Source organism: Aegilops tauschii, chromosome 7 (genome assembly GCF_002575655.3).
Source record: "Aegilops tauschii subsp. strangulata cultivar AL8/78 chromosome 7, Aet v6.0, whole genome shotgun sequence".
Classification (NCBI taxonomy): domain Eukaryota; kingdom Viridiplantae; phylum Streptophyta; class Magnoliopsida; order Poales; family Poaceae; genus Aegilops; species Aegilops tauschii.
Window position 1 is genome coordinate 329,523,560 of NC_053041.3, and position 13,419 is coordinate 329,536,978.

At 45.8% G+C, this 13,419-nt stretch overlaps 1 long non-coding RNA gene across 1 annotated transcript; it reads left to right on the plus strand.

Annotated features, from left to right (window-relative positions):
- Positions 1–433: 433 nt before the first annotated feature.
- LOC120969086 (uncharacterized) lies at positions 434–1,819 on the plus strand. Its single transcript, XR_005763243.3, has 2 exons — positions 434–630; positions 1,278–1,819. It is a non-coding gene; the product is annotated as an uncharacterized lncRNA (long non-coding RNA).
- Positions 1,820–13,419: the final 11,600 nt, after the last annotated feature.

Sequence of the window (13,419 nt, forward strand, 5' to 3'; positions counted from 1 at the left end):
GGCATCTTGGTGAAGGTTCTACGTTGAAGGTGCTTGGCGGGGTTTGATCTTGGCGGCCCCGGCAAGCCTGCCGGGGCGAATCTGGACTTGCCCTTGGGCACGGCCTCGGCCTGGCCAGGCTCTCCTGCCCGGCAAGGGAGACCTTCCCAAGGCGGTCCTTTGCTTGTCTTGTTCTTCTTAATGCTTTAGTGCACCAGGCAAGGGCAGTTCGCCTTTGTGTCTGCGCACTAGTCAGGGGGAAACAAATACCCCTGTTTGTGTACACCGACACGAGTAACGCCGGCACTATTTTTTCAAATAGTGCTGGCATCAGACAATTTGGTACGACATTGCTACTACGCTGGTGTACATTGTTTCTTGCACGACATATATATTTTCTGAGTTTTTTTATGTGCGCTACCGTTTTCTATGGTGCGGCTCATTAGGCCTACGCCAGCACTACCCAATAGGCCAACGCCAGCAAAAAGTGCCCTGTCTAGTAAAAAACCAGTAAGTCAGATTCACTATGAACTCACATCGAACACCCTTTCTTCTTCGTTGCCCCTTCTCGACCAGTGCCACCACTTCCGCCCGACCACGCCGCTCTTCGCCGCCTTAACTGCATGGCCGTCATCAACTCCGGCAAAGGAGGTGAGATCTTCCCTCTTGCCCTCCCCAAGCGCGTCTCCCTCCGGTGGCGGATTAGATCTAGAAAATTTCTTTTGATAGATGGAGTAGATGATTGGTTTATATATGAACGGATATGGTAACTGCGCATCTCCCTCCGGTGGCGGATCTGAGCTAGTTTAGTAGAAATTGATATATTTAGTAGAAATGGATAGAATGTGTTATGTGTATAATGGGAGTTTTGATTGGTAGTTTCCTTAGAAATGTGCACTGAAGAAATCAGGGCAAGTCCTCATGGCCAAATTGTTTGGGCTGATAATTTGTTATAACTATCATCCGGTTCCAGAAGAAAGTGAAAATAGCATTGGGTGTTAAAATTCTGGCACTTGTCGAGCTTTTCTATCAATTGATCCTCTATAAATTGGAAGGTTTGAATACAAAGGCTTATTCCTTAATGACCCACTCAAGCAGGATCATGGTCATTCATATTGTACAATTTCTATAGACCAACATATCTAGTTTGCTATGCAATTTGCTGTTGTAGGTCACCACATGCTATCTAGTTTGATTAGTTCTATACATTGCAATATTTTAACTACTTTAAACTAGTGTCAATATTCAGTGATATGAAATTGCATATTATCTTGATCGTATACGCGATATGTTTGTAGGTCATGGCCAATTCTAGAGGCAACAACGAGTCGGTGTGCAATGTGGACATGGCCAACAATGAATTCTTAAACACTTATGGGTATGTCATCAAGACCGTGTAAGGGGAAAATGATGAGCTAAAGGTGGAGATTAAAGAGCTACGCAAGGAGACTATTCGGCGCGTTAAGGAGACTAATTAGCTTAGGGACGAGAGGGATAAGTTCATCGAGGATCGGGACAAATTGAAGGAGGAGAGGAGACTCCTCAAGGCTGAGAGGATTGACCGGAAGATGGACATAGATCATTTCAGAAGACAGGGGGAGGGGGATAGAAAGAAGCTTCGCTAGCTGGCATACTCCTTGAAGAAGATTAGTTTTTTAAGTAGCTAGCTAGTTCATCTTATTAGTTGATGTTGATCGAGTAACTAGAGTACTTGATGAGCAACTTTTGTGAAGTTTAATATCAACTTGTTAAGTTCATGAGCCTCTTCTGTAATGATTATCTATTAGGTAAGTACCTAGTGTTGGATAGTATATTATGTTCATTAGTATCTATTAAGTAAGTAGATAGTGTTGATGAGCAATTTTTGTTATTACCAAAAAACCATTTGCCGGCGTTGAACAAGAAGGCACACCAGAGTTAAGATGAACTTAGTGCTAGCGTTGGACTGGTGACACGCCAGCACCATGTAGGATACTTCTGACGTGTCCCCCAACGCCACCACTATTTTTTAGTAATGGCGCCATATTAGTGGCGTCGTGTGTCTATGCTAGCAAGGAAGTTTTTGGCACACCATAGCTTGGCTTTTCTCCACTGGTTAAGTGTTGTCCGACTACAAATCTTCTTCCCCTTCGTTATCCTCAAGGTGGCGGTGAGTGAGTCGCAAATCTTTGGAGCGCCCTTGCGTTGCAAGCGCAATTCGTCAACATCCACATCTGCATGGTGACCATCATCACAATCATGATCCACATCATCATGAAGGGCAAGTCACCTCCAAGAAACATGTGCACAACGACGAATCATGCCATAAAGCTCAAGCATGACAACGACACCGTCAACATGAAGATGCTCGAGATGCGCAAACCTACAAGTCCCAACAAGCTCTATGATACGTCCATTTTGCATCATGTTTTTATGTTGATACTTATTGCAGTATGGACTGTTATTTCACATTACGGTACAATACGTATGCCTTTTCTCTCTTATTTTAGAAGGTTTACATGAAGAGGGAGAATGCCGGCAGCTGGAATTCTGGACGGGAAAGGAGCAAATCTGGGATACCCATTCTGCACAACTCCAAATGTCATGAAACTTTACAGAGAACTGTTTTGGAATATATATAAAATATTGGGCAAAGAAACAACAGAAGGGGACCCACCAGGTGGCCACAAGCCTGGGGGCGCGCCTCCCTAGCTTGTGGGCCCCTGGCCAGCCCCCAGTGTCCATCTTCTGCTATATGAAAGGTTTTGACCTATAAAAGTCACAAGAAAGCTTTCATGACGAAGCGCCACCGTCTCGAGGCGGAAGCTGGCAAGATGCAATCTAGGGCTTCAGGGGAGCTATTCTGCTTGGGAAGCTTCCCTTCGGGAAGGGAAAATCGAATCCATCGTCATCACCAACGATCCTCTCGTCGAGGGAGGGTCAATCTTCATCAACAACTTCACCAGTACCATCTCCTATCAAACCCTAGTTCATCTCTTATATTCAATCTTTGTCCCAAAACTTCAGATTAGTACATGTGGGTTGTTAGTAGTGTTGATTACTCCTTGTAGTTGATGCTAGTTGGTTTATCTGATAGAAGATCATGTTCAGATCCTTAATGATATTCAATACCCCTTTGATCTTGAACATGAGCATGCTTCGTGAGTAGTTATGTTTGTTCATGAGGACATGGGAGAGTCTTGTTATAAGTAATCATGTGAATTTGTTATTCGTTCGATATTTGTATGAGATGTATGTAGTCTTTCCTCTAGTGGTGTTATGGGAACATCGACTACATGACACCTCACCATGATTTGGGCCCTGGGGAAGGTTTTGGGAAGTAATAAGTAGATGATGGGTTGCTAGAGTGACAGAAGCTTAAACCCTAGTTTATGTGTTGCTTTGTAAGGGACTGATTTGGATCCAGATGTTTCGCGCTATGGTTAGATTTATCTTAATTCTTCTTTTGTAGTTGCGGATGCTTGCGAGAGGCGTTAATCATAAGTGGGAGGCTTGTCCAAGTAAGGACAACACCCAAGCTTTATATAAGAGTTCGTCCAGGCTTATCCTTTGCTATAAAAAGGATTGGGCCACCTTGCTGCACCTTTTCTACACTTGTTACTTGTTACCCGTTACATATTATCTTACTACCAAACTATCTGTTACCAATAATTTCAGTGCTTGCAGAAAATACCTTGCTGAAAACCGCTTGTGATTTTCTTCTACTCCTCGTTGGGTTCGACAATCTTACTTATCGAAAGGACTACGATTGTACCCTATACTTGTGGGTCATGAAGACTCTTTTCTGGCGCCTTTGCCTGGGAGTGAAGCGCCTTTGGTAAGAAAAAAATTATATTATGTGCTGAAATTTACTGTTACTTGTCACTATGGAAAATCATCCTTTGACAGTTTTGTTCAGGGTATCTTCACCTCAACCAGAGGAAAAAAGAGTTGCTCCTCAACCTACTACACCTACTGAAAATATTTATTATGAAATTCCTTTGGGTATGATAGAGAAACTGCCAGCTAATCCTTATGCAGGAGATGGAACACTACATCCTGATATGCATTAATCTATGTGCATGAATCTTGTGGATTATTTAAGCTTGCAGGTTTACCCGAAGATGAAGTCAAGAAGAAGGTCTTCCCTTTATCTTTGAAGGGAAAGGCATTGACATGGTATAGGCTATGTGATGATATTGGAGCTTGGAATTACAACCGATTGAAATTGGAATTTCATCAAAAGTTTTATCCGATGCATCTGGTTCTTCGTGATCAAAATTATATATATAATTTTTGGCCTCGTGAAGGAGAAAGTACAAATCAAGCTTGGGGGAGGCTTAAGACAATGTTATATTAATGCCCCAATCATGAGCTCTCAAGAGAAATGATTATTCAGAATTTTTTTGCTCGGCTTTCTCATAATGATAATTCCACGCTCAATACTTCTTGTACTGGTTCTTTTATGAAGAAGAATATTAAATTCATATGGGATATTTTGGAAAGAGTTAAATGCCACTCTGAAGATTGGGAACTTGACGAAGGTAAGGAGTCAGGTATAAAGCTTGAATTTGATTGTGTTAAAACTTTTATGGATACCAACATTTTTCAGAATTTTTGCACTAAATATGGACTTGACTCTGAGATAGTAGCTTCTTTTTGTGAATCATTTGCTACTCATTTTGATCTCCCTAAGGAGAAGTGGTTTAAATATCATCCTCCCGTTGAAGTAAAAATAGTAGAACCCATTGAAGCTAGAGAAGGAACTACCACTTATAATGTTGATCCAGTTATTCCTACTGCTTATATTGAGAAACTGTTAGGACTGAGAGTATATCGACCAGAGGGGGTGAATGGGAGATTCAAAAATTCTTGCGAATGTTTTGAATCGATCCCAAACACTGCAAAAAATTTAAGGTTCGATAGAAAATAACTTAGTCAAGCCCGATGTTGAGGAACATATCTATCGACGTAGGAAGCAATTATGGTACGAGCATAGGATATCACAGGCTTGATAATAACGATGGTTATGCAATAAGTGAACAGATGCAGTAGCATGATAGAAAACAAGATATGAACTACGAGGGAAAACACGAGAACGAACAACGACGAGGTGAACAAAAAATACATAGGGAAAAACACGCAAGTCTAAAAGGGATAAACACGAGGAGAAGTTATATGACTAGGATGACTAAAATGAATGGTAGGAATGCAACATGATGAGCAACGAACTATAACATATGGGAATGATAGAGATGACAAATATGAAAGATATGCAACAGTCAATGATTGATCAGATAAACCATCATCATAGAGCACGAATGTAAACTGCTGAATGTAATGTAGTAAAGTAAATTGAACCACTGGTGCTCGATGGCGACAGATGGATTTGGTAGACCAGTTCACCCTTCTGCCAAAGAAATACATCTGGTTGGAGGGGTTATGATTTAACATGGAAGATAAACTCTCTTCGCCCTATGCTCCTTCAACTCGGAGTTGATTAGACTTCAGATGATTTCACTCGTGGTAGATACTTGTCGGCGATCTGCAAACCTTCGACAAACCTCTTCGCGAACCACAATGACTCTTGGTTGCTGAAGATCTTGCTCGATGAAGACAATGACTCTTCAACACTCAAGCCGACACCTATCCATCTAGAGGGTGCAAAACTCTCAAGAGTAATAGGTACAAGAACTGTAAACTCGGAACTACTGTGATGCTTAACCACTGTCTAAGTTTTGGGCTCTTGATTTTTCTCTCGGTGGATCTTAAACTCAAATCACTCGGAAAGGGGTTGCTCCATCAATCTTCTCAGATAACTTAAGCAGAGCAGCCAATGGAAAACGTTGGAGCGGGGTGGCTATTTATGGCCGCAGCCTTCCTTGAAGGGAAAAGACCAAATTGGACATATGGAGGAGCCAATGGCCGAGCGACACGAGTCCAACGGTCGGAAATCGAGCACGACGGTAACATTCCTTGTGGAGCAAGTAATGCTAACTCCTCAGTTCAAAAGATATCTCCTGCAACACGAAGAACAACATCTACTATTAGCAGGTAATCATTCGAAACATAAAGAGATTTCTCTCAGTCTCGCATAGATTTTGGGGTAAGCATCACAACAGATCTAAGCTTCGAGAACCTATACCCTCTTAATACTATGGAGGTCCTATGACTCAAATAAATGAAAGGAGAACAATGAAATGAATACTGCGTCTTCACTTTGTCTTCGACTTCAACTCGCTGTAGTCAATTTCTTTGGACAGAATCTCCGAACCAATTGCTTCACGTCAGCAATAAATTTTTTAGGGGTTAACTCCTTCTCATCAATCTTCTCGCCTAAATGTACTCAACAAATGTAGCTCATTCTTCTCTGCAATGCAGATATTCTTCGGTGAAATTCCTCGAACTTGACACCGGAGACAACATTCTCTTCGATCCTGCATGGACTATTTCTGTCGTGTTCACTAGCAAACAAATCAGTCCATGCCTATTTCTGTCAACAATATCCAAAACTCAGGAGGGCAAATATTGCACCAACAATCTCACCATTTTTGGATGATTCTTGAAAAAACAGAACCCATTGAAAGATAGACAACTGAATGGAATGGAATGCGAAGGATAACAAAATACGAGAGATAATTACGAAGATAAAACACTCTCCCTGTGAAGATATGCATCACTTGGCATATTATCTTCATACGTGGAAGCAAGCTGACATTGGCAAGATGAATCTTCGTACGAGTGATATTGGCATATTATCTTATCTGTGGTATCTTTTAATACACTCGATAGTGTCTGAGGTAATTCCTGTCACACACAATATTTTAAAAAGATTTGTTATATAGAGGGAATACTTTGAAATGATGTGTGACAAAGGATAAGTCATGAGGATTTGCTCAGAACACGGATTGAATCCACACAAGATATAATGTTCCCTGCAAGCTAGATACTCGAGGAGAATTAGAGTAAGGGAATCATAAGTATATTGCTCAGAGTAGATACACTTCCGACGAAGTTTTCCTGCAACAAGGATGATATGATGGAGATATGCGAGAAAAAGAGCTTAGGAATCGCAATAAATTTAATCTGAAGCTAACTTTCTTCACCTGCAAGGTTAGATAGCGAAAGATAGTCATTATAGAATATCTAACCATAAGACATATAAAGTTTCAAGGAGTGAGATATCTCTATTCTAGAGATGTTCCTTGAAATGCTTTTACTTTCCCTGCAACGATAGATAAGTATCGAGGAAAATCATTGCAAGGAAGTAAGCTTTCGATTTCACCTACAAACAAATAATTGGAAGCAAATAGTATTGCATGGGGGTTATTAACAGTTGAAAGGATCGAGAAGAGGGGTCTAGAGGGGGGTGATTAGACCCTTAATAAGCAAAAGTGGCAGTTTTTATTTTCTTCAAGTTAAGGTTGAGTTTTAACACAAGTTAAACCATTCACAATACATAGCAAGCATGACAAGAGTATATGCAGCGGAAAGCGGAAAGCATGCAAGTTGCAAGAAAGTAAAGGGGTGGGATTGGAGTTTGCAAATGCAATGGAGCCACAGAGATTTTTGGCATGGTTCCGATAGGTGGTGCTATTGTACATCCACGTTGATGGAGACTTCAACCCATGAAGGGTAATGGTTGCGCGAGTCCACAGAGGGCTCCACCCATGAAGGGTCCACGGAGAAGCAACCTTGTCTATCCCACCATGGCCATCGCCCATAAAGGACTTGCCTCACTTGGGTAGATCTTCATGAAGTAGGCGATCTCCTTTCACTTACAAACTTATTGGTTCAACTCCACATCTTGATGAAGGCTCCCAAGAGACACCTAACCAACCTAGGAGAGACCACTCTCCAAAAGGTAATATATGGTGTGGTTATGATGAACTCCCTACTCTTGTGCTTCAATTGATAGTCTCCCCAACACTCAAATCTCTCTCTCAGATTTGGCTATGGTGGAAAGATGATTTGAGTGGAAAGCAACTTGGGTAAGGCTAGAAATCAAGGTTCAAATGGTAGGAATGGAATATCTTGATCTCAACACATGAGTAGGTGGTTCTCTCTCAGAAAATGTATGGTGGAAGTGTAGGCATGTTCTGATGTCTCTCTCACAAATGGAGAAGGGGGTGGAGTGGTATATATAGCCTCCACACAAAATCCAACCATTACACACATTTGACTCATCTCGGTGGGACCGAATGGTTAAATTCGGTGGCACCGATCTGTTAAAAAATGTGAATGTTAGGAATCTCGGTGAGACCGACTGGAACAAATCGGTGGGACCGATGTGCTAGGGCTTAGGGAAAACATCATCTCGATGGCGCCGATTGCATCAACTCGATGAGGCCAAAGTGAAGCGATAAGCAACAGAGAATCTGTCAAGCCAACTCGGTGAGACTGATTGTATAACTCCGTGAGACCAAAATAAATGCAACAAGTCACAGAGCGCTAGCAAGACCATCTCGGTGAGACCGAGACCCGTATCAGTGAGACCGAACTGTTAGGGTTTCTGGCTGTGGCTATGTCATATGAACTCAGTGGCTCCGGGTAGAAAGAATCGGCTTGACCAAGTTGGAGTTTAGGGTTCATATTTGGATGAAGAAAGTGGTTAAGGGTTTTGGAGCAATATCACTAAGCATTTGAGCAAGCAAGCCATTAAGCAACACCTCATCCCCTTTTAATACCATTGGCTTTCCTATGGACTCAATGTGATCTTGGATCACTAAAATAAGGATGAAGAGTCTTGAGGTTTTGCCAATATTTGTCCTTAGCATTTTGAAGGGGTTCCACATCCTCTTTTCCTTGCCACGCCATTTTCAAACTTATCTGAAACATTCTAGATAAAACCATTAGTCCAACAAGAGATATGTTGACATTAATTATCAAAATCACCCAGGCCGCACTTGTGCTTTCAGTCTCCCCCTTTTGGTAATTGATGACAACATACATCAAAGCTTTAAACAAATGATATGAAGAATAGGAAGCAAAGCTTTGGAGAAAACATGTAACGTGCATAAGCTCCCCCTACATGTATGCAATCATGTGAAGATAACATGGAAGAGCATGTGAATGAATAGCATGACAGAGTAAGCAATGAATTACATGTATCTTGACTATATGCATCGGAGTAAACAATATGGTTGAAAGACATACCTTCATGATTATGAATCCCTCTTGCAAATAATATGTGCAATAGTAAGAGATCATCATGCACATGAGTGTGATGCATATACTTACCTTGTGGTTCTTGTGCTGACTTTTGAAGGAGTAGACTTGAGAAAACAAGGTTAGATAACACAAGAACACTCCAAACAAGAAGGATTCCCAGATCCACAAGAATACCAAGACTAGGATGACATGTAATGGGTGAGTACTTCTTTTAGATATAGACATGTCTCCAAATATTTAAAGATTTGCAATAAGTTCCAAAGATTTTTCTCCCCTTAAGCATAGACTCTTTCTCCCCCTAAATCTGATATTGGATAATGGGAGAAGGTAGGGTGAGATAAAATCAGAGCAAAGATACTTCAGTTACAATCAAAGCAACAATAGAATCGGAGCATATAAGATGTATTTCCCCTCTTAAAAACATGTGACTTCTCTCCTCTTGTTAACAAGCATCTGTAGAAGAGCTTAGATATGATCTCTTTCTCTTGATAAGTTTGATCTGATAAGCTTTGATGTGCTCTCTCTCTCCCCCCTTTGACATCAATTTCCATGAAGGGCAACTTCAGTAATGTGAGTCAAGTAGGTGTGATCCTTGAGAGTAACTACAAAGCAGCATGTAGCTTAAGATGCTAATAGAGGAAGAAAGGATCATTGAGTGGAGCTGAAGAAAAATAGGCAATATCAAATGACAAAATGTTTTCTCAGCAGTGAAATCAGTGACACCGATCTGTTTCCGTCAGTGACTCAGAAATAGCAGAGCCACTGAAGGTGCTCATCGGTGAGATCGAGTTAGTCCCTGTTGGTTGTACCGATGAACTATGTACAAGGAATTCTTGTGTCTCGGTCTAGCCGATGGGCTTGGATCTGTGAGACCAAGTTCAACGCAGAGTAAAATTTTGTCAACTCAGCTCACTTGCCAAATGAAATCTCACAAAGATTTTTGAAGGAATTATCATAAATATTTTCGATGAATTAACTATAGATACACAAAAATGACAGAGAAAGCCAAAGAGATCTAGATGAAGTTTTTTTAGAAAAGAGACACAATGGCAAGAAAACATGCAAATGGAAATTCAATTATGCAAAAAGAACACTAGAGAACTTCATCTAGAGATGGTCGGCGAAAAGTCACCTATGTTAGAGTATATTGACTAAGGAGTCAAGTGATATCACTTGATCGTAAGTCATACTCATCGTTTAAGCTCAAAATGGGGTTGCCATTTTTCATTTATGCATTTTGATGTATTCACATCTTTAGCTGGTTTAACTCATGAATCAGAGTAAAGCTTCTCTAAGATGGAATGACATGCCTTGGGTTGTGGTGTTGATCTTGATCATGTAGTTGAACTTATGTTGGATGCTCAAGGTTGATGTAGTCCATCAAGAGTTGGGAGCACCACTTGAAGTTGAAGTTCATCTTCCTACATGGGTTAGTCTTGCAAGGAATAGCACTTGTGTATCCAAATTGACAATCATGAAATTTGACATACTGAAATAGTCAAAGGATACGTTGAGTGAGTTCATGCTTCCTTGAAATCAACAACCAACTCATAGGAACTTGGTGATGTAGAAATTCCTTGGGATGTGAGTGACTTGCAGTTTCCTAGACTGAGTCTCATCAAAGTACCTACACGGGCTAGATAACGTGCAAGGGTGCGAATATATATCTGTCGGAGTAATTGGCCACGGATATCCCGAAGACGGCGAGACAATAATTCAAGACATCAGGGCTAGCAAAGCCCATCAGTCCGACTGCCCGGCTGCTCATGTCGGCTCCCCGTCCGACTGCTCTGTCCGGCCGGATGCCGGCTGCCGACTGCGCCGACCAGCCGGCTGCCGACTGTAGCCCGACCCAACACCGACAAGACCCCGACGAGACGGCCATACCGCGGACGAGACAATTGTACCACGACGCCATCATGTACAGTGACACTTGTCCCTGGGCACAATTTATGAAGTGACCCAGGGGACAAGTGTGACACCCCACCATGCCTAGCCCATGCCACTACCTAGCTTACATCCTAAACTACCTCACACTATAAAAGGAGGCCTCATCCATCCATCCAGGAGGATGGACTCTCACGCACCCACACCCAAGCAAGCTAGCTAGCCATCCATCCATCCACACGCACGTATGAGTACATATACTCGTTCGGCCACACATGGCCAGGCACATGTGCCACACTAGCTAGCTAGCTCTCATTGCTACTGATCTCAGATACAGCTCTAGGAGCACCGTGTACTGTCCGATGTACACCCCAGATATACTCAGACATGCAGGAGTAGGAGTATTATCTCTCCGGAGAGCCCCAAACCTGGGTAAACTAGCGCGTGCTACTCGCATACCCGCTCCCGGGCCTATCAGCAGCAGTCTTACCCTCACACTAAGCCCTTGTGGCATTTGTCGACTCGCAAGCCCCCCGTGAGAATACCACGACAGTTGGCGCCCACCGTGGTGTGGTACTACTACTATGCTACCACGCTGCTGCTGGTTTCGCAGTCCGGGCGGGACCATCTTCGCCATCACCGCCGCGGCATCACGCCCTCTCTCCGGTGGCGCTCGGGGGATCGACTTCGACCCGCCCCCGGAGCGTGGGACGGTGCATCCTCGTCGTCGGCCTCGCCGCCTTCGTCATCACCACCGTTGCAACGCCGACCGTCCGTCCGCGCACGCGCCGCGCGCGGGGCCTCATTTCGGTCGACCGTGGCCATCTACGCGTCGTTCGCGTCTGCTCCCCTCTGTGTTGCGCCTTGCTTCCGGCCGGAACGCGCGTTCGCTCCTCCATATATCATCCACACTAGCTGGCTAGATGCAAGTCAACCATGGTCAAACCATTAGCCAACCATGGTCAGATACAACCCATACACTAGCAAAATACTACCCAGACTACCCCATACACCCGTGCATAGTCCAGATGCAAGTCAGATACTAGTTGGATAGTCTGAACATTGGTCAGATGATATCTAGACAATTGGTTAGATAATGGCCCATACGCTGCTCGCCTCGGCTCTTCTTCGTCCGCGCAGACGTGCAACCTCGCCCGGCGCTCCCCCGCCTCACAACGCTCCGCGTGCTGGTGCGGACCCTCCGCCTTCGCGCTCCTCCTGGCGCGGCTGCTGGCCGCAGGCTTGGGCTCCTCCTCGTCGCATCCCCAGCTCCGCTGCTCCGTCCGTCGCCGCACCTCCAGCAGGCACGTCCACGCGGCTCCGCCTGCGGCCAGTTTGCCGCCCACCTCCCGCTCGCTCCTCTGCCCACGGCCGCGTGCCCGCGCTGGCCGAGTCGTCCGCATCACCGCGCTCCTCTCCACATCCAGTGGGTGGGCCGGCCTCCTCCAGCCGCTCCTCCTCGCCCAAGCTGCTGCCGCCCTTGGGCCCGGCCTCCCGCGGCCGCTGAGCTCCGCCAGCACCGCCCCACGCCGCTGCTGGTCCTCTGCCGGGTTCGGGCGCGCCGGCCACTGTCGGGTCCGGCTTCGCCCGTCCTCGCGACCGCGTGGCCGCGGCCCCCGCGACCAGCTCCGCCTTTGCCCTCGCCGGCCCCGCCCCGCGTTGAGCCTCCTCCGGCTTCGCCCGGCTGCCCCATGGACCGCCTGCTGGCTTCGGCCAGCCTCCCGCGCCGGCTGCTGCCGCATCCCGGCCCGGCCGCCTTCCGCAACTCGGCCGCCTCTGGCTCCGCCTACGCCGCCTGCTCGGCCACGCCCGCACCGGCCGACTCCTGTCGCGGATCCACCTGTCGGGTCTCCGGCTGTGCCCGTGCCTGGCCGACTCCCCCGCCTTCGCGCTGCTCCGCCACGGTTCGGGCGCGTCGCCCCGCCTCTTTCGTGCCGGCTCCGGCCTCCTCCAAGCCCATCCGGGTTGCCAGCTCCCGGTCGCGCCGGCTTAGGCTCCTGCCGCCTGCCGTCTTCACCGCAGCCCGGACGGCCGGCCTGGCCGGCTGCCGGCCCTTCCGCGTCTCGCGCGCCGCTCCGTCCGCGCCCGGCCGCCTCCCGACGCGCCTGCCGAATGCCCCGCACGACCCGTGCCCGGCTCGCTGCTTGCCGGCTGCCTGCTGGCTCCGCCTCCCCCGCTCCGGCTGCCCGCTTTGGCCGGTTGCTCCATGCGAAGGCAAAGAAAGAGAGAGGAGGAGTTTGACTGAAAAGTCAAAGAGCCGACTGCCCACAGCCAACTGCTGGCAAAGAAAAAGGTGTATGTGCATCCGCCTGCCCAGATCCGGCTGGCCGGGTGCCTACAGCCGACCGGCAGAGAAAAAAGACAAGAAATATGCGTCCGACCGCTAGCTACCTAGCCGGCTGC